The sequence below is a fragment of the Lithobates pipiens genome, unplaced genomic scaffold (assembly GCF_037356315.1).
Source record: "Lithobates pipiens isolate NorthernLeopardFrog02 unplaced genomic scaffold, aLitPip1_a1.2 Scaffold_28, whole genome shotgun sequence".
In the NCBI taxonomy this organism is placed as follows: domain Eukaryota; kingdom Metazoa; phylum Chordata; class Amphibia; order Anura; family Ranidae; genus Lithobates; species Lithobates pipiens.
The window spans coordinates 199211729-199236467 of record NW_027507789.1 but is presented as its reverse complement, the minus strand read 5'-3'; the positions used below and the strand labels follow the sequence as shown (position 1 = coordinate 199236467).

The 24739-nt window shown below is 44.5% G+C and overlaps 1 long non-coding RNA gene across 1 annotated transcript in view; it reads right to left on the bottom strand.

The window, feature by feature from the left end:
• Window positions 1-250: 250 nt before the first annotated feature.
• The window catches only part of LOC143934934 (uncharacterized), a 294377-nt gene continuing 269888 nt past the window's right edge, over window positions 251-24739 (bottom strand). The window contains exon 3 of the long non-coding RNA XR_013263438.1: window positions 251-354. This is a non-coding gene — a long non-coding RNA (uncharacterized LOC143934934). The remainder of the gene's footprint in view (window positions 355-24739) is intronic.

Sequence of the window (24739 nt, the reverse complement as noted above, 5' to 3'; positions counted from 1 at the left end):
ATAATGCCAGGAATGGATAGGGCGTCATGACAGGAAATTAAATTCATCATTTTTTTTTGGCCTTCCAGTTCAGTTTGCTGAAGTAAGCTCTAAGGGCATATAACACAAATGTTTCCTAGATATTTTCCTTTATTTCTTTGAAGTCAGTAAAGGCACAGTTGTGCTGCTGCACTATAAAGAAGAAAGACATTATAAATAGAACATTCAGTTTTAGTTAGAAGCACTGAGTAGCCCAAAGATAACTTACTTGCAACATGCTGCTTGGAGCAAAGGAGATATATCGATGACTTTACACTTTTCTCTTTGTTGTAGAGGTGATGTGGCCCCTCATGTGTGAAACACGTCCATGATGTCCTGCAAAATAAATATTGTATTAAAAAGAATCTATGGTTGTCAAGCTTTAAAACTTCTATTTCAGTTAAAGTCTTTTGATAACTCCATATATAGACATTTTATTGAAAGTTGCAAAAAGGAAAATGAGCACAAAATCTTTACACCTGTGCTCATTGTTTTTCCTCCAACTTTCGACTTGGACTACAATCTATTTTTTCTGATGCTTCTTTTGTAATTGGTTTTCCTACAGTCATCTTTTTTCAAAAATTTTGATTTGTAAGACTTACAGATTCATGAAAATGCCTGTGGCTATATGAAGTCAGATGTGTGGAGAAGAGAAAACTCTTTAAAGATTGTCTTCTGCTTTTAGATAGCATGTTTTAGATTTTATTATAGGCATTTACACTTTTTTTTTACAATCCAAACGCTTAAACATTGTACATTTTATTCAGGACTTGTTCAGATGAGTGGTTAAATTAGATCTAAACCAGTGGCGTATCCACCATGTGTGCAGAGCATATGAGTCCCAAGTGGGTTGGGGCCCACTGCGCACTGGCCCACTGCACACAATGTCATCCTTATCCGTGAACTGCGTCCAAATCTGTCACTTGTGGCTGCAGCTCAAAGGAGATGGAGTATGGCTGTGATACATTCAGACTGGTCATAGTGTCTGCTAGACAAGATCTCTCTCCTACCACTTGATTGGACAGCATGGCCTAGGAGAAGAAAAAGGTTTGAAAGCTAATAGAATGTTATTGGGTGGGTCAGCAGCCGGAGACTTTATCCCCATCCTAACACTTATGTGAAGATGGGCAAAAGAGAGAGAGAAGCCCCAGAACCTGGGAGTGGAGTCCAAATCAGCTACCAACTTCGGGGGAGGGTAGCTGCGGGGTCAAGGACAAGGACAGTATGGGGAAGAGGATGATGAAGCCATAATGTGTCCTGTGCATCCTGACCCTTGTACTGCTTGTTCTCCACTATTAACTGCCTCCTCTGTATTGCCTTTTCTCCATTATTAACTGCCCCCTCACCACCATTAACTGCCTCTTTTGTGCTGCCTGTCCCTGTCCCCTTTTAATAAATCAGAGAGTGGTTCTGTGCTAATGCATCAACATCCCTAAATAATTCTTAACCTCAACAAACATACTGTCATGATCAGGCATCAGGCTTGAAGACCAGTTGCATGACTACCACCGACCAGCAGGATAGGTACACAGGCAGTCACCCTGGTAGATGGCACAGGCTCCCCTGAGGTGCGGAGTCTAAGTACTAACCGGTGTTCACCAGAGCTCCTGATGGTGGAGATGGATTTAGCCGCTTGCTAGTACCAGGTCACTGTCCTCAGGTTTGGGTCCAGCAGCGGATGAGCAGATAAGGATCAAACAGAGTGTTCAGTAAACAAACCAAAAGGTCGGTAACGAGTAGTCAAGGAACAAGCCAAGGGTCAATCACGAGTGGTAGCAAAATACAAAACGGCAGCAGGAAAGACAAGAGCAAGCACTGGCTGAGAAGGCACAATAACCTGGCAAAGAGGAAGTGCTGAGACAAGTCTTATATAGGAAGTTCATGAGGGGAGCAAGGAGCAAGGTTGAACAGTAATCAAGACACAAGGCAGGGTTATCCAATGGATCATAAAGCATTGTCCAATAGATCAGGTAGGGAGCTGTCCAGCATCCCAGATAGCTCAGTGGGATGAGTCAACGCCAGAAACACTGAAGAGATCCCCAGGTCCTGGCATATACAGTATCTCACAAAAGTGAGTACACCCCTTACATTTTTGTAAATATTTTAGTCTATCTTTTCATGTGACAACACTGAAGAAATGACACTTTGATACAATGTAAAGTAGTGAGTGTACAGCAAATTTTCTGTCCCCTCAAAATAACTCAACACACAGCCATTAATGTCTAAACCACTGGCAACATGTGTTGAGTTATTTTGAGGGAACAGCAAATTTACACTGAAAAATTTGCCTGAATCGTTATTCGGAACAAATTGAATTGCACGTGTCTAGTCCTGATGGTCTTTTGTTCAGGTATTTCTTGTTATGGGGGTGATAACTGCCAATTGTGTTCCTTTGTTGTCCCCCTGTCACATGCACCTCTGGGGCAAAATGCTATGGGTATTTATAACACACATTGCACAGACATTGTTCATGGGTCACTGAAATGAGTACATGTAGACAGAAAGTGACTGAGAGTCTTGAGGGGATCAGCAACACTGAGATGCAAAAAGAGTGGAGTTTGCATGTTCTCCCTGTGCCTGCGTGGGTTTCCCCCGGGCACTCCGGTTTCCTCCCACACTCCAAAGACATGCAGGTAGGTTAATTGGCTTCTGTCCAAAATTGGCCCTAGTATATGAATGGGGACCTTGGATTGTGGGCTCCTTGAGGGTAGGGACTGATGTGAGTGTGCAATGTACAGGGATAGGGACAATTGTAGGCACTCACTCAGGTTGGACTGGATGGACTGGTGTCTTTATTCAACCTTACTATGTCTTTCAAAGCCGGTACCGAGGCATAAGTGCATATAGGATTACTGCGCCAAGCAAGGCACTTCAGTGAAAACCTGTGACCCGGAGGTTCTATCTAGGATTGAGCAGAGCGGTTGATAAAACGCAAGTAGCCTTACATTTACAACCAATTTACCGGTGTTACCGCTGGGATAAGCGGATGCCATGGACAGGCGTGCAGTAACGGCTTGGTAATGTGTAAAGAGACTGTATCCCTCTGATTCCACAGCATGAACCTCTTTTATGGGAAACTTTAAAGCAATCCCACAGTGGCACTGCTCTATGACTTTCATTTGCACACAGGCTTTTATTACCACTGGTTGGTCTACATAGACTGGGGAAGCTATTGGCGGCATTGGAAACTATGTCAGTTACATTAGATATTTCTGGGCTGATTTTGTGAGGTCTATGATGGTATTTGATTAATTTTTCCTGGCCAGGTCCTTATTCTATCCTTTACTTTCTTTTTCTGTTGGCTCGAGCTACCGGGGGGGATTCGACATTGACCCCATATTGCTATACTGCTAGTTTTATGCTGGTTTTTCAGCTTTTTTGGCGTAATTAAGTCACTATAATAGTTCATCAGTATCTATGCAATTTTGGGGCCATGGCCGGATCCTACGGACGTTGTTTATGTGTTATATGTTGTTTGTTAACACAAGTTGTTTTTGTGTACATATGTCCCACCCCTAGGTCAGTGCATGCCATGATTGGAGAGAAATTTCCCAATCATGGACATACACTTTTTATAGGTATCTTAAAAGATCGTCCTTTCACGCAACATTTGTCTGAGTGATATATTTATTAAACTTGTACTTGGCAATGCCAGATAGCGAATTTTTTGGTATAAAATAAAATAATTTTTTGAACTGGTTAGATTTTGGTGGTTGGTGTCCCTCAGTGATCCTCGCTTTTCTTAGGGGTTACCCGTTTATGGGAACCCATACTACTACTTTTTTGGATGTTACTAACTATGTAACTATGTGAACAGATCATCAGCAGATGGCAGTGATCAATTAATTACTTCCCTCCCCCCGAAAAAAAAATATATATTGTAAAATGAATCAATAAAATTTCAGGCTTGCATTACATGTAGATATGTGCACTGCCTAAAAATTAATTTGTTTTCGTTTCATTTGTTTTTCTTTTTCATTTTTCGGGTCATTCGTTATGATCGCAATTCCTAAATTAAAAAATTCATAAATTAAAAAATTTAAAAATGTAAAAATGTAAAAATGTAAAAATTTAAAAATGAGTAAATTCGTAAATTTGAAAATCCAAAAAGAAAGAAAATCTGAAAGAATAACTGGTTAATAACTATTAAATTATAGGTATTGCAATTTTCTTTCAAATATTTATCAGAAGTTACGAATTAGCAGAAATAATGAATGCCGCATCTAAACAAATGAAATGGAACGACTCCAATAATAACCTGTTCCTGTCCGCGCTATAGCCAAATGATGGCTACAGCACGGACCTACATGGCCGGGAGAGCGTCAATAGATGTCCTCCCCTTTGCACGCTCCCTGCGCGCCCCCTGCAGGACGTGCGATGTGCGCTGTGATCACAGAGTCAATGAGAGCTGCCAGCCAATACCAGTGGGTCACATGATGTAAACAGAAGATCGATAATTGTTTTTTTCTCCTCATGCTGATAGCGCAAGGAGAAAAAAAAAAAGCTAATCGCCGGCTTCTGTGTAAGGGACAACAGTCCAGAAGAAGAAAAGGCACAGTAGCCCCATTTGTGCCCCCCAGCGCAGTCTGCTAGTGCCCACACAGTGCATATCAGTGCCCAGTGTATATCAGTGCTACCAATCAGTGCCAACTATCAGTGCCCAGGAGTGCCACATATCAATGTCCACCAGTGGTGCCAATCAATGCCTCATCAGTGCCACCTAGCAGTGCTGCCTATCAGTGTCACCTACCAGTGCCCATCACTATCCATCACTGACACCCATCAGTGCCCATCACCGCCCCCTATCAATACCAGTGCCATATATTAGTGCCCTTCAATGCCACCTATCAATGCCCTTCAGTGCTGCCCATCAATGTCCATCAGTGCCCATCAATGCAGCCTATCAGTGCCCATCAGTGCAGCCTCATCAGCGTACATCAATGAAGGAGAAAAATGACCTGTTTGCAAAATGTTAATCACAAAATATAAAACTGTTTTGTATTTTTTTTTTTTCAAAATTTTCAAAAAAGAAAAAACCCAGAGGCGATCAAATACCACCAAAAATGCAAAAAATGCCATTTGGGTACAGTATAGCATGACTGCGCAATTGTCATTCAAAGTCAATCAGCGCTGATAGCTGGAAATTGGTCTGGGCGAGAGGAGGGTTAAGTGCCCGGTAAGCAAGTGGATAAAAAGTTTATTATTATTATTATTATATTATTATTCATTTGTTATGTTTCATTCGTTTAGATATGGTATTAGTTATTTCTGAGAATTCATAACTTCGGATAAATTCATATTCATTACGTTCACTAACAGCCAAATTTGAAAGGAAACTATGTGGCTCCTCCCCTTTCTATCAGCTATCAAACACCAGCCAATGATTGAACTTCTTAAAAAGGGGCAGAGTCACATACATGGAGCAGGCCCGCCCAGCCCCTATCCTGTTGGCTGGTGTATGATAGCTGTTCGGCCCCGCCCACCCCGACATCACTGCCAAGTTTTGACAGACAGTTTAAGGCTCTTAGTGTAAGGTGATCAGATTTTTTAAATGAAATCTGGGGACATATTTTTTTTTACTAGTAATGGTGGCAATTAGGGATGAGCCGAACACCCCCCTGTTCGGTTCGCACCAGAACCTGCGAACAGACCTAAACTTCGTGTGAACTTTAGAACCCTATTAAAGTCTATGGGACTCGAACGTTCACAATCTAAAGTGCTCATTTTAAAGGGTAATATGAAAGTTACTGTCCTAAAAAGTGTTTGGGGACCTGGGTCCTGCCCCAGGGGACATGGATCAATGCAAAAAAAGTTTTAAAAACGGCCGTTTTTTCAGGAGCAGTGATTTTATTAATGATTAAAGTGAAACAATAAAAGTGTAATATTCCTTTAAATTTCGTAGCTGGGGGGTATCTATAGTATGCCTGTGAAGGGGCGCATGTTTCTGGTGCTTAGAACTGTCGCTGCACAAAGTGTCATTTGTGCAGGAAAAAAAGTCTTTTAAAATCACTTGCGGCTAAATTGTCGGGTCTCCGTAATACAGAGAACACTCAATGAGTGTTCTCTGTATTAGCCGACAATTCATTCATTCATTGATTAAAAAAAAAAAAAAAAAAAAAAAGCGTGGGGGTTCCCCTAAATTCAATCAAAAGGCCCTTCAGGTCTGACATGGATATTAAGGGGAACCCCGTGTCAAATGTAAAAAAAAAATTGACGTGGGGGTCCCCCCAAATATCCATACCAGACCCTTCAGGTCTGATATGGATATTAAGGGGAACCCCGCATCAAATTAAAAAAAAAATTTGACGTGGGGGTCCCCCTAAATATCCATACCAGACCCTTTATCCGAGCACGCAACCTGGCAGGCCGCAGGAAAAGAGGGGGGACAAGAGAGCGGCCCCCCCCCTCCCTCCTGAACCGTACCAGGCCACATACCCTCAACATTGGGAGGATGCTTTGGGGGTCTGTGACCCCTCAAAGCACCTTGTCCCCATGTTGATAAGGACAAGGGCCTCATCCTCACAACCCTGGCCGTTGGTTGTGAGGGTCTGCGGGCGGGGGGCTTATCAGAATCTGGAAGCCCCCTTTAACAAGGGGACCCCCAGATCCCGGCCCCCCCCCTGTTTGAAATGGTAAGGGGGTACAAAAGTACCCCTACCATTTCACAAAGAAAGTGTCAAAATGGTTAAATAAGACAAACACACTTTTGAAAAATTCCTTTATTAAAAATAAAAAAAATTAAAAAAAAATTCCAGCGGTGCTAATCCACTCTTGCTATCCAGCGACGGGTCTCCGGGGTCCAGCGATGGATGATCATATCCAGCGACGGGGGATCTCTCAGTCCAGCGCTGTCCATACCTCCTTCTTCTGTCTCCACTGCGGAGACACTGCAGAGAGCCGAGCGCTGACATTTCTTATATTGGGAGGGCGGGGCCACCCGTCACCTGACCCCGCCCCTCTGACGCAGGAGAGGGAAGCCAGGGGTTCCCCAGTGACGTGTGGGTGACCCCGCCCCCTCTGATGTAACGCAGGTTTCCGTTACATCAGAGGGGGCGGGGTCACCCACACGTCACTGGGGAACCCCTGGCTTCCCTCTCCTGCGTCAGAGGGGCGGGGTCAGGTGACGGGTGGCCCCGCCCTCCCAATATAAGAAATGTCAGCGCTCGGCTCTCTGCAGTGTCTCCGGAGCGGAGACAGAAGAAGCATGTATGGACAGCGCTGGACTGAGAGATTCCCCCGTCGCTGGATATGATCATCCATCGCTGGACCCCGGAGACCCGTCGCTGGATAGCAAGAGTGGATTAGCACCGCTGGAATTTTTTTATTTTTTTTATTTTTAATAAAGGAATTTTTCAAAAGTGTGTTTGTCTTATTTAACCATTTTGACACTTTCTTTGTGAAATGGTAGGGGTACTTTTGTACCCCCTTACCATTTCAAACAGGGGGGGGGGGCCGGGATCTGGGGGTCCCCTTGTTAAAGGGGGCTTCCAGATTCTGATAAGCCCCCCGCCCGCAGACCCTCACAACCAACGGCCAGGGTTGTGAGGATGAGGCCCTTGTCTTCATCAACATGGGGACAAGGTGCTTTGAGGGGTCACAGACCCCCAAAGCATCCTCCCAATGTTGAGGGTATGTGGCCTGGTACGGTTCAGGAGGGAGGGGGGGCCGCTCTCTCGTCCCCCCCTCTTTTCCTGCGGCCTGCCAGGTTGCGTGCTCGGATAAAGGGTCTGGTATGGATATTTAGGGGGACCCCCACGTCAATTTTTTTTTTTAATTTGATGCGGGGTTCCCCTTAATATCCATATCAGACCTGAAGGGTCTGGTATGGATATTTGGGGGGACCCCCACGTCAATTTTTTTTTTTAAATTTGACACGGGGTTCCCCTTAATATCCATGTCAGACCTGAAGGGCCTTTTGATTGAATTTAGGGGAACCCCCACGCTTTTTTTTTTTAATCAATGAATGAATGAATTGTCGGCTAATACAGAGAACACTCATTGAGTGTTCTCTGTATTACGGAGACCCGACAATTTAGCCGCAAGTGATTTTAAAAGACTTTTTTTCCTGCACAAATGACACTTTGTGCAGCGACAGTTCTAAGCACCAGAAACATGCGCCCCTTCACAGGCATACTATAGATACCCCCCAGCTACGAAATTTAAAGGAATATTACACTTTTATTGTTTCACTTTAATCATTATTAAAATCACTGCTCCTGAAAAAACGGCCGTTTTTAAAACTTTTTTTTGCATTGATCCATGTCCCCTGGGGCAGGACCCAGGTCCCCAAACACTTTTTAGGACAGTAACCTGCATATTACCCTTTAAAATGAGCACTTTAGATTTCTCCCATAGACTTGTATAGGGTGTTCCGGCTTTTCGAATTTGCTGCGAACAGCCCAAATTGTTCACTGTTCGCTGAACAGGCGAACAGGCAATGTTCGAGTAGAACATGAGTTCGACTCGAACTCGAAGCTCATCCCTAGTGGCAATCAGCGTCTCTCTGCCCGTCGCTGCCGCTCGCCTCACAGCCTGTCAAGTCTTACTCTCTGGGCCCCGGCTACTACTGGGTTGGTAGCAGAGGAAGATCACTCCACCAGGGAAGGCAAGGAGATAAGCAGGTAGGCGGCTGGCCGGGACTTGAGCCAAGGCAGAACAACATGGACCCGATACTGAAAAAAAAATATTCCCTCCGCTCCGACCAGCACAGGATCATCAGAAAAGGGCACAGATAATGGAAAAAATACATCCCCTTAAGGATTTCAGGAGGTAGTTTAATGGGACGTTCCGGGTGCTAAATACACAGACAAAGAAACTATATAACTTATAAAGATATAACAAAGGTTATTCAACAATAACACAGACATTTAAAACCAATAAAGATGGCTATACCAAACATTGCGCAGTACAGTTACACATCATAAAGCATAGGTGGATACCCTAAGCTCGTAGGAGCTGTGGAGCGGGGGTGTCCAGTGGACTTAGAAAGTAGTTTTGACTCAAAATTTTGTCCGGCGGACAATATGGCCATGTGTGTGCTAGTCCGCCTTACTTTTGAAACAAACTGACTTTTCCCGCACGGAGAAATGTCTGTTCATTTTGAGCGCGGCTCCAGGTAGCCAGGACTAGCGAAGATAGTCAATCTCGCCACCTTCAGCGGTGAGATTGACACATCGCTGGCCCCGTCACCTGGTATGGACTTAAAGGGAAAGCCCTACGCTGAAAAAACGGCGTGGGGTTCCCCCCTAGGTCTATATCATACCCTTATCCGAGCGCTCAACCCGGCCGGTCAAGAAAGGGGGTGGGGACGAGCGAGCCCCCCAAGTCGTACCTTCCCATGTGCCCTCAACATGGGGGGGGTTCTTTGGGGAAGGGGGAGCCGCGCAGCCCCCCCACCTCAAAGCACCTTGTCCCCATGTTGATGAGGACAAGGGCCTCTTCCCGACAACCCTGGCCGTTGGTTGTCGGGGTCTGCAAACGGGGGGCTTATCGGAATCCGGGAGCCCCCTTTAATAAGGGGGCCCCCGGATACCGGCCCCCCACCCTATGTGATTGAGTGTGGGGTACAATGTACCCCTACCCATTCACCTGTAAAAAAAAAAATGTAAATAAAACACACAAGGGTTCAAAATAATTTATTGCACAGCTCCAGGCCGCAGACCCTGCAGACCCCGCGTTCCCCCCCTTCCCCAAAGCACCCCCCCATGTTAAAGGCACGCGGCCTGGTGCTGCTCAGAAGGGGGGGCACTTGCTCGGATAAGGGTCTGATATAGACCTAGGGGGGATCCCCACGCCGCTTATTCGGCATAGGGCCCTCCCGTTTAAGTCCATACCAGGTTACGGGGACAGCGATGCGTCAATTACTTCCTTCGCTAGTCCTGGCTACCTGGAGCAGCACTCAAAATGAACGGACTTTCCTCCATGTGTGGGCAAGTCCGTTCATTTCAAAAGTACGGCGGATAGTCCGGCGGACAGTCTTGTGTGTGGGCAGGTCCACTTGTTCGGACAGTCTGGCAGACTTTACGGTGGTTTGTCCGCCAGACTAAGTCCGCCGGATAGTTTGATCGTGTGTACGCAGCATTACAAGCCTGACGATCTGCTCAATGTGAAAGTGCTATACACTCTTGCAGCATTTCACAGGAGAACTCGGGAGACAGACGGCATGCAGCTACACCAACAGGGGGTGATTAGGGTGTGTCCAGGCACACCCGACACTCCCAGTGCACACGCCTATGGTCTTGTCGCCTGTATCCCTGGTGGGGACTACAAGCAGATATGCAGACATACATTGCATAGGCATGGTTCTTTTTTATAATTATTTGGGCAGATGGTCCATAACGATGTGGTGCCATCATAACTGGGGGGTGTTCATGTAGGCATGAAGTGTCTAGAAAAGGCTGCAATAGATGGCAGTACTAAGATGGATAAAAAAAAAAGATGGAGAAAGCCGACAACAAATCTTTATGTTGGTTTCAGTTCCTGATGCTGTGTATAAAATAACTACAAAGTAATTCAAAAAAATTGTTCTTAGTTGAAAGGAAATTTATTTTATTTTATACTTGAATTTTTACAAAGGAATGAAATTCATTAGAATAATGAGCGAAGAAGCAGCCTGCTATCCCATAAAAATGTTCAGCCCCAGGCCATGACCTGATCTGTCTCTCCAATATCCAGGCTTTGTTTAAACATAACAGAGGAAATGAGGAAAGCACAAATATATTGTTCTAAAATGTAAAAAAAAAAAAAAAAAAAAAAAAAGATAAACTTGGGCTTCAAAGTACAACTTCAGGCAACATGTGAAACCAGTCAGTAAACTAGCAATGCTATGCTACTAGAAAGTGCTACAGCTGTGCTTAAATCAGAAAGCCAACTACAACTATAGGTTCAGTACCCAAAGCTTTGTATCAGCTTAAGTGCCAAACCTCTTTGGACTTGGATATCCCCTCTAACATATCCTGGCAGTTTAGGCTTTTTGAATTGAGCATGTTTTAACCATTTGCCTACTGGATACTCTTACCCCCTTCCTGCCCAGGCTAATTTTCAGCTTTTAGTGCTGTCGCACTTTGAATAATTATTACGCGGTCATGCTACACTGTACCCAAACTACATTTTTCATCATTTATGTCACACAAATAGATCTTTCTTGTGGTGGTATTTGATTTTGGTTTATTTTTGCTAAATAAAGACTGAAAATTTTGAAATAAACAACTTTTTCATAATTTGTTATACAATTTTGAAGACAAGTACATTTTTCTCCTTCGCTAATGTGTGCTGATGAGGCTGCACTGATGAGCACTGATGGACCTCAATGGGCATATAGGCGGCACTGGTGGGCACTAATAGGCTGCACTGATGGGCACTGATATGGGGCCATTGATGGGCACTGATAGGCGGCACTGCTGGGCACTGATAGGCTGCACTGATAGGTGACACTGATGAGGAGGCACTGATGGGCAGCACTGATGAGATGGCAATGATGAGGCGGCACTGATGAGCATTTATAGGCTGCACTGATGGGCACTGATGAGGTGTGCACTGATGGGCACTGATAGGGGGATCAGGAGGAATGTTTTACCCTGCTTTAGCAAATTGGATCATGCTCTGCTGGGGTTTTTGCCTTCTTTTGGATCAACTGTGGGTATAGAATTGGGTATATGGGATTGTATGATATTATTATTATTTTTTTTTGTGGTTGAACTGGATGGACTTGTGTCTTTTTTCAACCTAACTATGTAACACTGATGAGGAGGCACTGATGGGCAGCACTGATGAGGTGGCACTGATAGGCTGCACTGGTGGGCACTAATAGGTAATACTGATAGGCACTGGTAGGCGGCACTGATAGGTCACCTATGACTACTGATAGGCACTGGTAGGCAGCACTAATGAGGAGGCAATGATGGGCAGCTCTGTTGGGCACTGATTGGCAGCACTGGTGGGCACTGTTGGGACTGCACTGATAACCAGGACATTGATTATTAGTGCCCTGATTATCAGTGTGCATGTCCCTTTTACAAAAGTTGGTCTCTTATCCCTTCCTCACGCTGTTAGAGTGAGGAAAGGAGTGGTGCTAACCAGCTTCTGTTTACACATGTGATCAGCTCTTATTGTCGTTCCCTCAATCTGTGATCAGCCATGTCCTCTGCAATCAAAGAGATCAAAGAGAAGAGAGCAAGAATCAAAGAGAGCGCCGTCCGCACCCTACAACATCATATGACGGCGTCCCAAAACTATCCGGCAACGCTGTAGCCCATCAATCAGCTATAGCAGGTCGACAAATGGTTAAAGCAGTATTTTAAACGAGCTGAAGGCATTTTCTTTTTATTTGGCATAGAGTAAGAAGTGAAATGCCTCCAAAGTAAGGAAATCTGGTTGTCACCAGAACTAGTGTCCCCATTCGAAGATTTCCCCCTTTATTACTCTCCTGGGGGAACAATCCAAAATGCGGGATTCTCTTTCACTGTTGGTGATAACCTGACAAGTGTTCTAATCCCTCTGCACTTTATCTAAAACTAAAAAACTAAAAAATAAATGTTGCTTTTATTTATACTTTATGGGTCAGTCACAAACATGTTTTGTCTTTGAAAAGAGTATTAAATGTTTAAAGTTTCTGGGGGTTTTTTTGTTTTGTTTTTTTCTTTTTTGCTCTCTGACTCCACTGAAGAGGAGCCCCCACATAAAATATATGGAACCTTGGTCCACCAAGAAAGTAAGGCACAGAAAACAAAAACAACATTTCTCTATTCTACAAAAAAAAAAAAAAATGTTGTTTTAATTTTTTTTTAATGTCTCAGATTCTATTGGAGAGATTTCACATCATTAGCCGTTTCTCGGACTCCCCGTCACCGGGACAGGAAGTGGAGAGCAAGTTTTTTTCTAAGAAAAATGTAGTTAACCCCAATTCATTTTATTAGCTCTTTCATCTTTCCTTCCCTTAGCTATTTTTTTTTTTTTTTTTACTAACATGTAAACATAATTCTAGTCCCTATATAAAAGTAAATCAAGTATACTTTCAGCTTAACCTGGATGGAAACAGCATGTATGGGCAAGTGAGCCGATTTCTTTGTGTGCATCTCAATATCTATTTTATTTATTCTGGTATGTGCTGCTAAATGGAATCTCTGTAAAATAATATTTTCTTATCATTCCTTTACATGAGCCTTTCTAAGCTTCAGTTCCCTTCATCAAAGCGTAATTATTTTGGTAGTGTCTCTACGGGAAAAAAAAAAATGGCTTGCAGTAGTTATTTCCCTTTGCGATCATCTGAAGCCATTTTTTTTAGTAGCCAGTATCATTAGCAGAAGCTTCCAAACAATTCTTACATTTGTGACCAGCAACAGAAGCCCCGGCTGACAGATCTTTTCTTCCCAATTAAGGCTGCTGAGAATATTGAAGGCTTCCAGTCACTAAATAGATATAATATTGGAAAAAAGACGCAGACGGTGAACACTCGTTACTCAATGGCCACTGAAAGAGCCAGTCCACACAAACTAAGGTATCGATTGCCATTCTCCAGACAATAAGCAATGAAGCCTTCGAGTAAGAAGGAGCTTCACTTTTGTGCTATATGGGAAGGGATTGATCAATAAAGATACAGCACACCTTTCCACTTAGTCTTCCCCCCTATGATAGTATGAACTGTGCAGTGACACAGTGGGTGGAAAAGGCCACGAGTGCTCGTGGCACCAAGGATCCAATGCAGGCTTGTTAGACATCACATATAAAACGGATCCGGTCTTCTAAGGCCAGAGGGAATTATGGAGATCAAAGCGGTAGCCTGATTTTGACATTGCTTGTCCACTTTTAAGAAAGTACATGTGGGTTGTTGGCTTCTTAAAACTCTCTCTGGGATTTCAGGATTTCATTGGTAGTTTGAGTTTGAACTGTCCCACCCCCAAGGTCACAATGAAGCATCAACTTTGCATTTATTGTAAATATAAATTTATTATAAAAAAAAAATATATATATATATATATATATATATATATATATATATACATATACATAATAAAAAGCCTTGAATAAGTAGATACTAGATTCTGGATGCTACTGTTAGTGGAGCATCCACTTATCTGACACAATTAGATGTATATAATGGTTCCGCACTGTTACACATGGAAACAAATTCTTCCAGTTGCACACTCTACATGTTTCGGGGGTTATCCCCTTCTTCAGGAGTATATTAGGTCAGAATGTGATCTACAAAAAAGCATATGAATCAGATATACAGTATTAACCACTTGCCACCCGCCATATAGCAGAATGACGGCGGAAAAGGGGTTTCTATATCCTGACTGGGGGGGCGCGATTTGATGCGATAGTTGTTGTGATGACGCCTCAACTACAATCTCGGTAAAGAGTCTCTGTCAGAGCTGTGATCAGCTGTCCAATCACAGCTGATCACAGTATAAATAGGAAGAGCCGTTGATCAGCTTTTCCTCACTCACGTCTGTCAGACGCGAGTAGAGGAGAGCCGATCGGCTGTTCCTCTGACAGGGGGGTCTGTGCTGATCGATTATCAGCGCAGCCCCCCCCCCCCAGGATGCCCACACTGGACCACCAGGGACGCCACCAGACCACCAGGGATGCCCAGCACTAGGTATGCCACCCTAGACCACCAGGGATGCCAGTCAGTGTCCACAATGGATGCCAATCAGTGCCCACAATGGACATCACTGATTGGCATGCATTATTGTTTGGCACTGATTGGCATCCACGCGTACAATACTGTACACTACAATGCCACCTATCAGTGCCCATCCATGCCTATCAGTGCCCATCCATTCTGCCTATGCATGTCCATTCGCACCACCCATCCATGCCCATCAATGCCAATCCGTGCCACCTATCAGTGCCTATTTGTACCACCTATCAGTGCCTGTGTCGCATATCAGTGCCACCTATTAGTGCCACCTATCAGTGCCACCTATCAGTGCCACTTCATTGGTGCCACATATCAGTGCCCGTCACTGCAGCCCCGTCAGTGCCCATCAGTGAATGAGAAAACGTACTTATTTACAATGTTTTGTAACTGAAACAAAAAAAAACGTAAAAAAAAAAAAAAAAAAAAATGTAGGTGTTTTTTTATTTGTTTAGCAGAAAATGAAAATCACAGAGGCGATCAAATACCACCAAAAGAAAGCTCTATTTGTGGGAACAAAATCATAAAAATTTCGTTTGGGTACAGTATTGCATGACCGCGCAATTGTCATTCAAAGTGCAACAGCGCTGAAAGCTCAAAATTGGTCTGGGCAGGAAGGTGTACAAGTGCCCGGTATTGAAGTGGTTAACATCAGAATACATCCATAATTGAAAAAACAAGCTTCATGGTATACTGTCTGTCATATATCTATGCAAATTAAGGTAAAATTTAATATAACCCCTTAGTACTTCCCTCAACATTTAAAGATTTTGACTATTTTGGCCTTGAGACGCCCAGATATTTGGTGCCGGTGTCTTGTCTAATAACGTCCTCCATCGGATAGTGTCCGCTGTGTACTGCGCATGCGCAGTACACAGCAACACAGATTCCGAAAATTGCAGAGGATGAACGGTGCCTGCGCCGTGAGTCCAGGTTCTATCCCCACTATCCAAGTGGACATAGAGTAGGAATTAAAAAAAGAGCCGAGCGCAGCGAGGCCGAGCCCGAAGCGTGGCGAGCGAAGCTCGCCCGCGAGGGGCCCTTTAATACTCACAACCTTATGTCCGCTTGGATGGTGGGGCTACCACCTCCACTCACAGCGCAGGCGCCATTCAGCTTCGGAAATTTTCGGAAGCTTCGTCTGCTCCTGCTGGGGCGGACACTATTTCATGGCCGGACACTATACTGCAGAACACCGGCTATGTGGGTGAGTTTTTTTCCTGCTCCTAATTAACCATTCCACTTGGGTTTAATCTTTAAATGTTGAGGGATGTATATTAGAGTTACTATCTATTGCCAGCAATAACCAATAAGATTAGATACCGGAAAAATATGGGGGTGATGTGCGTTTCCTCCTATGGCAGGGAGACTGCTCCTCGTGCCGCCCTGTCCCTTCCCCAACGCGTATTCGATACAGGGAACTCGTATCTACTTCAGGGAGAATGCTAATCTTATTGGTTATTGCTGGCAATAGAGTGTTGCACTAGACGCACTTTATAAATGTGAGTACCCTGTATTAGGGTTTGTTTGCTTGTGTTCATTAAATTGTTTAAAGCCTACTACACTATCAAGCACTTTTATTTTTGCATAAACAGGTATTTTATTTAGGAGCCCTAGATGCAGTTTTTCCCTTCTGAGCCCAGAGGAGGTTCTAATGCATGTTTAGACTTGGCTTAATCGCTAAGTCGCACGCTCTAAGGTGAGCGTTCACTACCTAGGGGATCACTGGAGGGAGGACACCTTGACACATTAGAACACCTACCAAGCTGTTCTGTGATTGCATGGACTACTCAGCATAATGATTAGAAACACAACAGGACACTCTGAGCACTATATTACTTGCTATATATACATATATCATTTTTTTTCTTGCATATATTTAATGGACTTCTACGAACTTTATGAATTTTACGAATCTATATTTTTTTTTTTCACATGAGCACTATATACTTTCTGTGCATTTGAGTCAATATTCCTGTGTTTCTATGTTATATATACATTTGGTATCCAATTATTGGGTGTATAGTGCATATTACATAGCACAGCACATTTCAATTCATTTATTTTACAATTTGTTCTGATTTTAGCTGCCATTTCCTTTATTGATTCTATTACCTTTTACATATTTTTATATTTTTGATGAGATCATATTTATAGCGCAGCGTAGTATTTACTAATTTATGTTTGTACGAATTGCAAGACGTGTTTAACGCCAGCAGCTTTTTCTTTCTCTATACATTTAATGGGCATCTGGTAAGTGGTGGCTCGCCGGATTCTTTGTGTTTTTCTACTTTCGCCCCCTTCCTTCCCAGACCAATTTTCAGCTTTCAGCGATCTCGCACTTTCAATGACAATTATGCGGTCATGCTACGCTGTACCCAAATGAAATTTTTATCATTTTGTTTGCACCAATAGAGCTTTCTTTTGGTGGTATTTATTCACAACTTTTTAAATTTTTTCAATATACCGTATATACTCGAGTATAGGCCGACCCGAATATAAGCCGAGGCCCCCAATTTACCCCCAAAAAACTGGAAAACTTATTGACTCGTGTATAAGCCGAGGGTGAGACATGGCTGTCCATCCCTGTGTGTCCGTCCATCCCTGTGTGTGTGTCCGTCCATCCATCCCTGTGTGTGTGTCCATCCATCCATCCATCCATCCATCCCTGTGTGTCCGTCCATCCATCCCTGTGTGTGTATCCATCCATCCCTGTGTGTGTGTGTGTGTGTGTGTATTCATCCATCCATCCATCCCTGTGTGTGTGTGTGTGTGTGTGTGTGTATCCATCCATCCATCCATCCCTGTGTGTGTGTGTGTGTGTGTGTGTGTGTGTGTGTGTGTGTGTGTGTGTGTGTGTGTGTGTGTGTGTGTGTGTGTCCGTGCAGCCTTGTGTGTGTGTCCAGCCTACCTGTGTCCCAAGCCTCCGTCCCGAGCCGCCGTCGTCCCGAGCCTCCTCTGTCCCGTGCCTCCTCTGTCCCGTGCCTTCCGGTGTCCCGTGCCTCCTCTGTCCCGTGCCTCCTCCGTCCCGTGCCTCCTCCGTCCCGTGTCGTGCCGATGGATCGCCGCTCTTCTCGGCGGCCATTCTACGATTCAAAAGCTGCGCCTCCGTCCTCCGCCTGTGATAGGCGGAACACTCAATTTCCCAGCAGCCTGTGTTCCGCCTATCACGGACATCCTCTCATACTCGTCCGTAGTATGAGAATGAATGGATGTCCGTGATAGGCGGAACACTGACTGCTGGGAAATTCAGTGTTCCGCCTATCACAGGCGGAGGCGGAGAAGGAGGCGCGGCTTTTGAATTTTAATGTCCGCCGTCTGTCTGCTCGATACGCTGATCGAGCAGTCAGACAGCGGTGACTCGAGTATAAGCCGAGGGGGCACTTTCAGCCTCAAAAAAGAGGCTGAAAATCTCGGCTTATACTCGAGTATATACGGTAAGCAAAAAAACTGAGCGGAAATTTGGAAAAAAAAACACAATATTTTCTTCTTTCTGTTTTAAAAGAAATCCAATAAAATCAAATTTTTTCCTAAATTTAAGCCAAAATGTATTCTGCTACATGTCTTTGGTAAAAAAAATCCCGTTACGTGTATAATAATTGGTTCGTGTGTTCGTGTGACATATGTACGCAGATGATCATGTACAGATGTACGCAGATGATCATGTACAGATGTGCGCAGGTGATCACGGATATATGTGTTCAGATCATTGGGACATGTGATTTTACTGTTAAATCTGTGGGGGACAGGTGTTTTTACTATGTGGGAACGTGTATTTTACATTGTGTACATGTTTTACATGTGTGTTTTACATTGGTGATCAGCGTGTAAAAAGCTGTAAAAATCAGCTCATACTGACGATCAACCAGCCGGCTGCAGCGATCCGCTCTCCTCTCCTCACCGACAACTTCTGAGTGTGGAGAGGAGAGCCGATCGCCTCGCAACTGGCTCTGTTTACATCACATGATGGCTGTGATTGGACACAGCCGTCATGTGATCAGAAGGACCAATCACAGAGCCCCCCCCCCTGCGGATCAGAGATGCGGCGTGTCCGGGTGACACAAGCGCATCGGGATTGCACCGCTGCGCAGGCACACGAGCGATCCGCCTCCTTCTGAGGGACGTTCCTGAACGTCCACTCAGAAGGAGAGAGCGCCCACCCGGCCGGTGGTTAAATAGAGGTTTAGATTAGTTAGGGACTACTCATTGCCAAAATTATAGATAAAACTTTTTCACCCCTATACTGCCATCTGTCCAAACTGGGGAAAACCTTAGACAAGTGGAGGGAGGACATCCCTGACCTGACAGAGGAAGATTGTAATGCTTGACTTTCCTCCTTTGTAACCAACATGATCTCAGCCAGAGACCGCTTCATGCAAGTTAAGTTCCTCCATAGAGCCTTCTACACTCCAAAACGACTGACACTCATGAATCCTGAGACCCCCATTGACATGCCCTAGATGTGACCTGCAGGCAGCCTCCTTCCTTCACATAGTCTGGTCCTGCCCACGCCTCGAGGCTTATTTGTCGGGGGTTGTAGACAGTCTCGGCAAAATCACCTCCCTGGCTTTGGGATCTGATCCTCGGTTGATGCTGCTTAATAGATTCAATGTTCGGGGCAGGTATACCAGGCCACATTCTATGCACGCAAAGAGATATTCCTCCACTGGAAGGACGCTGCACCAACTACAGTGCCTACATGGCGCTCAGTTCTGAACTCAATGTTACCACTATAAGATCACCTATATCAATCGAAATTGCCCTGGCAAGTTCGATAAAATATGGTCGGGATTGAAAGATGCCTGGAGGACAGAGATCTTGGATGATGCTCAGGGTATTGATGCTGAAGATCTACCACAATAATAACCACTGGCTTGTTCTGTATGTTATTAACCAACTACAATATGTAACCTACCCATTCACACAAGATCTCTCCACCCCCTCTTCCCTTCCTCATCCTCCTCCTCCTCTCCTCCTCGACCTCCTTGGGTAATTATGCTGGAATATGTAACTACTGAACCAATATTTACTATGATATAAGGATTTTGCTCCCATCTCTCCTATGGATATCAATAACACTGGGTAAATCTATACAACAATGTTCATGCGACTGATTGTGTATTTGCGTCGCTTGTACTGTAAAGATCTGAATAAACATTTTTCTTGTAAAAAAAATAAATAAGAAGAAGTTTAGATTAGTTTGCTTGGAGTTTTCATTTAAATGCAGGGCTTAACTCCAGAGCCACATTTTTATGCCAGCATCCCACGTTAAAGCAGATACATTATTGTAGAGCTGAAGACTCTTGGTTTTCTTATAGGGAAATCGGATGATAAATCCTGTTCTAGGCTGATCTGGCAGGTGCTGACGTTGACATTAAACCCCTCTTCCCGTCCTATCTCATGTCCCTTCTCATTAGTCTTGGGGTAAGTGAGCAGAAAGGCAGTCGGGCCGCTCCATTTCAGCAATCCAGTGTGCAGCATTTCGCCTGGAGCAAAGTAGAAAATGATTTCGATGCATGATGAATTTTTTCAATAACTTCAGCCCGGGAAATACAGCATCCAGTTCACGTTGTAAATGGGAGAAATAATGAAGAATAAGAAGGCTAGGCCTGGATGAGGGCCTATCACTCTCATTTGTTTTCACTATTATTCCAACCTAGTTTAGTATACAAACCATCCAGTAACCACAAAATGAGATAAAGGTCTCATTGAGAGCAATATGCAGGAGATCTACAGGGCTTATTGCAAGTTGATGCACAGAGTGAAATAAAGCTGAATTAAGAGCAGATATTAAAACATCAATGGATGCAGATATAGTGTATGTATAGCTTAAGCTTTTCTTTTTCATTTGAAATAGAACAGAAAAGGATTAAACCCTTATGAGATTACATTTTGCTGCCTATGTCTTGTAGGGAGATTCCTTTCACTTTCTATCTTGGAAATTCAACCAAAAGGTGAGAATAAATCTCTAAAAAACAAAAACATGCCAATCAAACGCAGCCACTGTGCCCATCAAACGCAGCCACTGTGCCCATCAAACGCAGCCTCTGTGCCCATCAAACGCAGCCTCTGTGCCCATCAAACGCAGCCTCTGTGCCCATCAAACGCAGCCTCTGTGCCCATCAAACGCAGCCTCTGTGCCAATCAAACGCAGCCTCTGTGCCAATCAAACGCAGCCTCTGTGCCCATCAAACGCAGCCACTGTGCCCATCAAACGCAGCCACTGTGCCCATCAAACGCAGCCGGTGTGACCCCTGCCCATGCGCTGTTTGCCCGGCCGTGCCACCACTTACCATGTCTTGGTGGGGCAGCAGCTGACGGCGACTAGCGGGGTCCTCCATGCATCTCATGCTGTCCTCATCTCCCGTCCTCTCCTCCTGATAGGCATCAATAGCGGCACCTGACGTTTCAGCCAATCCGGTGACAGATAACAGACCCAAGCACCTGATTGGCGGTTTAGTGTTAGGAAAGCGAATGTTCATTTGCTTTTCTTACACAGTTGAGTGACCTGCGAGTGCCCAGCATGGCACTCTCAGGTCACCTTTTTTGACACCTACTGGAGCCTAAGGCTCTAATCAGGTGCTTCAAAAACAACCCCCCGCCACTGTATTTTAGGTGTCCTGCACCCGAAAAGGGGCTGGGCGCCTGAATAGGGGGTGGCAGCCACAGCCATAGATAGATTTATGCAATGCATGAATCTATCTATTGGTGATACAGAGGGGTGGCAGGAGAGAGGGGGCGGCGCCCGTGTGCCCATAATGCACGGGCCGCCACTGATAAAAATGACTGGAATCTGAGCACAGATATGTCTTGTTTCTAAGTGCAGGTCAGGGGCCAGATCTAAACCTTGTAGCTCTCCCCCATTTTGTGTCTGTTTGCCCCATATTGGTATTGTGTCCTCAGTAGAATTTGCAGGGGCAGAGCAGAGTAGGACTGGCTAAAGACGGATTACTTTGACGCAGTTGGCCAGATTAAACATGTATTGCAATGTGTGAACTAAATATCCCTTTTTATGGCAAAGTTTGGTAGAAAGGGTATAGCAGTGTGCAGAGGGTTCATCCAGTATTTTTAGTGTTAACATGTGCTCACACCCCTTTAGCACCTCGTACAAGCTATTGGGATCTGAGCACAGGTATATCTTGTTTCCAGGGGCAGACTGACCATTCGGGCACTGCCCGAGGGCCCCATGCCACCCTCAATAAAACCAGAGAAAATCCCAAGATTATAGCTGCCCCGCCTCTCCAGTACCTTTTCAGCGTGTGTATTTGTATTCTGTGTGTGTATACCATGTGTGTATATAGTGTGTCTGTGTGTTTATACTGTATGTATGTGTGTGTGTATACCGTGTGGCCCCATAATCTATTGGCTGGGGGCCCCATAATCTCCTATTGCCCTGTGGGCCCCATGAGTTGTCACTCCGCCCCTGCTTGTTTCTATTGTATTGCAGGTCAGTGGCCAGACCTAAATCGTGCAGAGGGTTCATCCAGTATTTTTAGGGGATGACATCAGTCTGCTATTGCTCCTTTGTCCAGTCAGCAGGCCTGGGTTGTATCTGTAATCTTAATGTCCTCCTGTTGCTGCAGTGGAAGTCGAGAATCTATCATGTCTGGCAGTGTTGCCTGGATCAACAAGTTAGCTGAACAGTTTTACAAATTCTTTTGTAGGTAAAACAGTTCCCATCCATATGCAATTTATTTATCATAGCTGCATGTCTAGAGCTGTACATAAATATATTGTATATATATCTTTCTTCTGCATGTAACAGCAGTACTGAGATACAGTAAAACCTTGGATTGCGAGCGTAATTCGTTCCAGAAACGCTTGTAATCCAAAGCACTCTTATATCAAAGAAAATTTCCCCATAAGAAATAATGGAAACTCAAACGATTCGTTCCACAACCATTTATTCATAAGTCATTCAGTTTATAGTCCATATAAAAAGATTATAGCAATGTGATAGGTTGTGTAACCATAAAATGTCCATCCACAAATGGAAGCCTCCAGAAGGGGATTAGAAGCAAAATCCAGCAGGAGCTCCAGAGTATAAAAGAGAAGAGAGGCGCCTCTAAGTGTAGCAATATGTTGCTAAATGTTGTACCTTCATTAAATGTAACCATATTGCTACACTAATGCTGCGTACACATGATTAGACTATCTGACGGACTTAATCCGGCGGACAAAACGCCGGACTTTGCAGCTGAGCGGACCTGCCCACACACGGCTGGACTTTTCTGGCGGGCTAGGTCCGGTGGACAACCCGGCGGACTATGGCGGGAGTCCACCGGACTTTTGAAATGAACAGACTTACCCACACACGGAGAAAAGTCTGTTCATATTGAACGTGGCTCCAGGTAGCCAGGACTAGCGAAGGAGGTCAATGTCGCTGCCTCCATCTGCGAGATTGACACCTCGCTGGCCCCGTCACCTGGTATGGATTTAAAGGGGAACCCCCTACGCCGAAAAAACGGTGTGGGGTTCCCTCCAAAGTCCATAGCAGACCCTTATCCGAGCACGCTGCCTGGCCAGTTAGGAAAGGGGGTCTTCTTCCAACTTCGGGGTCTTGTCCAGCTCTTTGGTTCTTCTGCCTCTGCTATCTTCTTATAGCTCTTTTAATAGCGTTGGCCCGGTCTTCTGACGCCGCCACCACCTTCTTCTCTTTTTCTTCTTCCTTGCGATGTTGACACGATGCTCTCTCTGGCCGCAATGGCAGGGACGCGTGGTGCGGCGACTTATATAGGGACAAGGGGCGGGGTCACCGGGTGATGTCAATGGTGACTCCGCCCCTTATGATGTAACTGTTCCGGAGGATGCTGACAGGAGATAAAGACTGAATAGTCCATTGAGTCTGCAATTTATTTATTTTGGGGGGGGGGGGGGGTTCTGTTTGTTTTTTAATTGATGTTTCGGGGTTGTTTTTGTTTGTTAAGTTTGTTGTCTGACTATAGATCTGTGTTCATTCCAAGCCATTTACTGTTGACTGTCTCACTACCTCTGATGTTAGTTGTTTCCAAGCATCAACTACCCTTTCAGTAAAATAATACTTTCTAAGATTAGTTTTGACCTTCCCTCCAGTTAGTTTGAGGTCATGTCCGAGTGTTCTTGATTTTGGTTTCATATTGAAAAAACTGCCCTCCTGAATCTTATTCACCTCCTTGCTGTATTTAAAGGTTTCAACCGTGTCTCCCCTTCCCTTCTTTCCTCCAGACTGTACATATTAAGTTCCTGAAATGGCTCGATAAATTTTATCTCTCAAACCTTTCGCTGTTTTGTCTCTGTACTCATTCTATCTTATTACTATCTTTCTGTAAGTGAGGTCTCCAGAATTGGACACAGTATTCTAAATGAGGTCTCACTAAAGATCTATATAGAGGTATCAAGACCACCTTCCGCATGCTGGTGATCCCTCTAGTGGTATCTAAAGATCTATATAGCGGGGTCAGGACCTCATTCCTCCTGCCGGTGACCCCTCTAGTGATATAAAGATCTATACAGAGGAATCAAGACCTCCTTCCTCCTGCTGGTGATCCCTCTAGTGATATAAAGATCTATATAGGGGGATCAGGACCTCCTTCCTCCTGCTGGTGATCCCTCTAGTGATGCATCCTAGAATTCTATTTGTTTTTCCCACTGCCTGATCACAGTGTTGGCTCATTTTGCAATCATCTGAAATAAGTACCCCCAAATCTTTTTCTTCTGTAGTGCTGGATAACACTGTACCCCCCAATGTTGCACTCTCTCAGGGGATCATTTTGCCCTAGGTGCATTATTTTACATTTACTGTAGAAACATTGAACTGCAGTCTCCACTGCTTTGACCAATCTTCCATCCATGCCAAATCATGTTCCATGTTACAGACACCTCCAGGGATATCAAGCCTATTACACACAACAAAAAGACATACATTACATTTATATCACTTACAGTACCTCCAAATAAAGAAGAGTTGAGAGCTATGCAATAGGCTGTAAACTCTTTATAGCCCATCTCCATTTGTGTGGCAAAGCTGATACATCAAGTCCCACATTAACGTGCAATGTGCTAAATCAGCCCATTCATCTTGAATAGGCTGCCAACGTACCT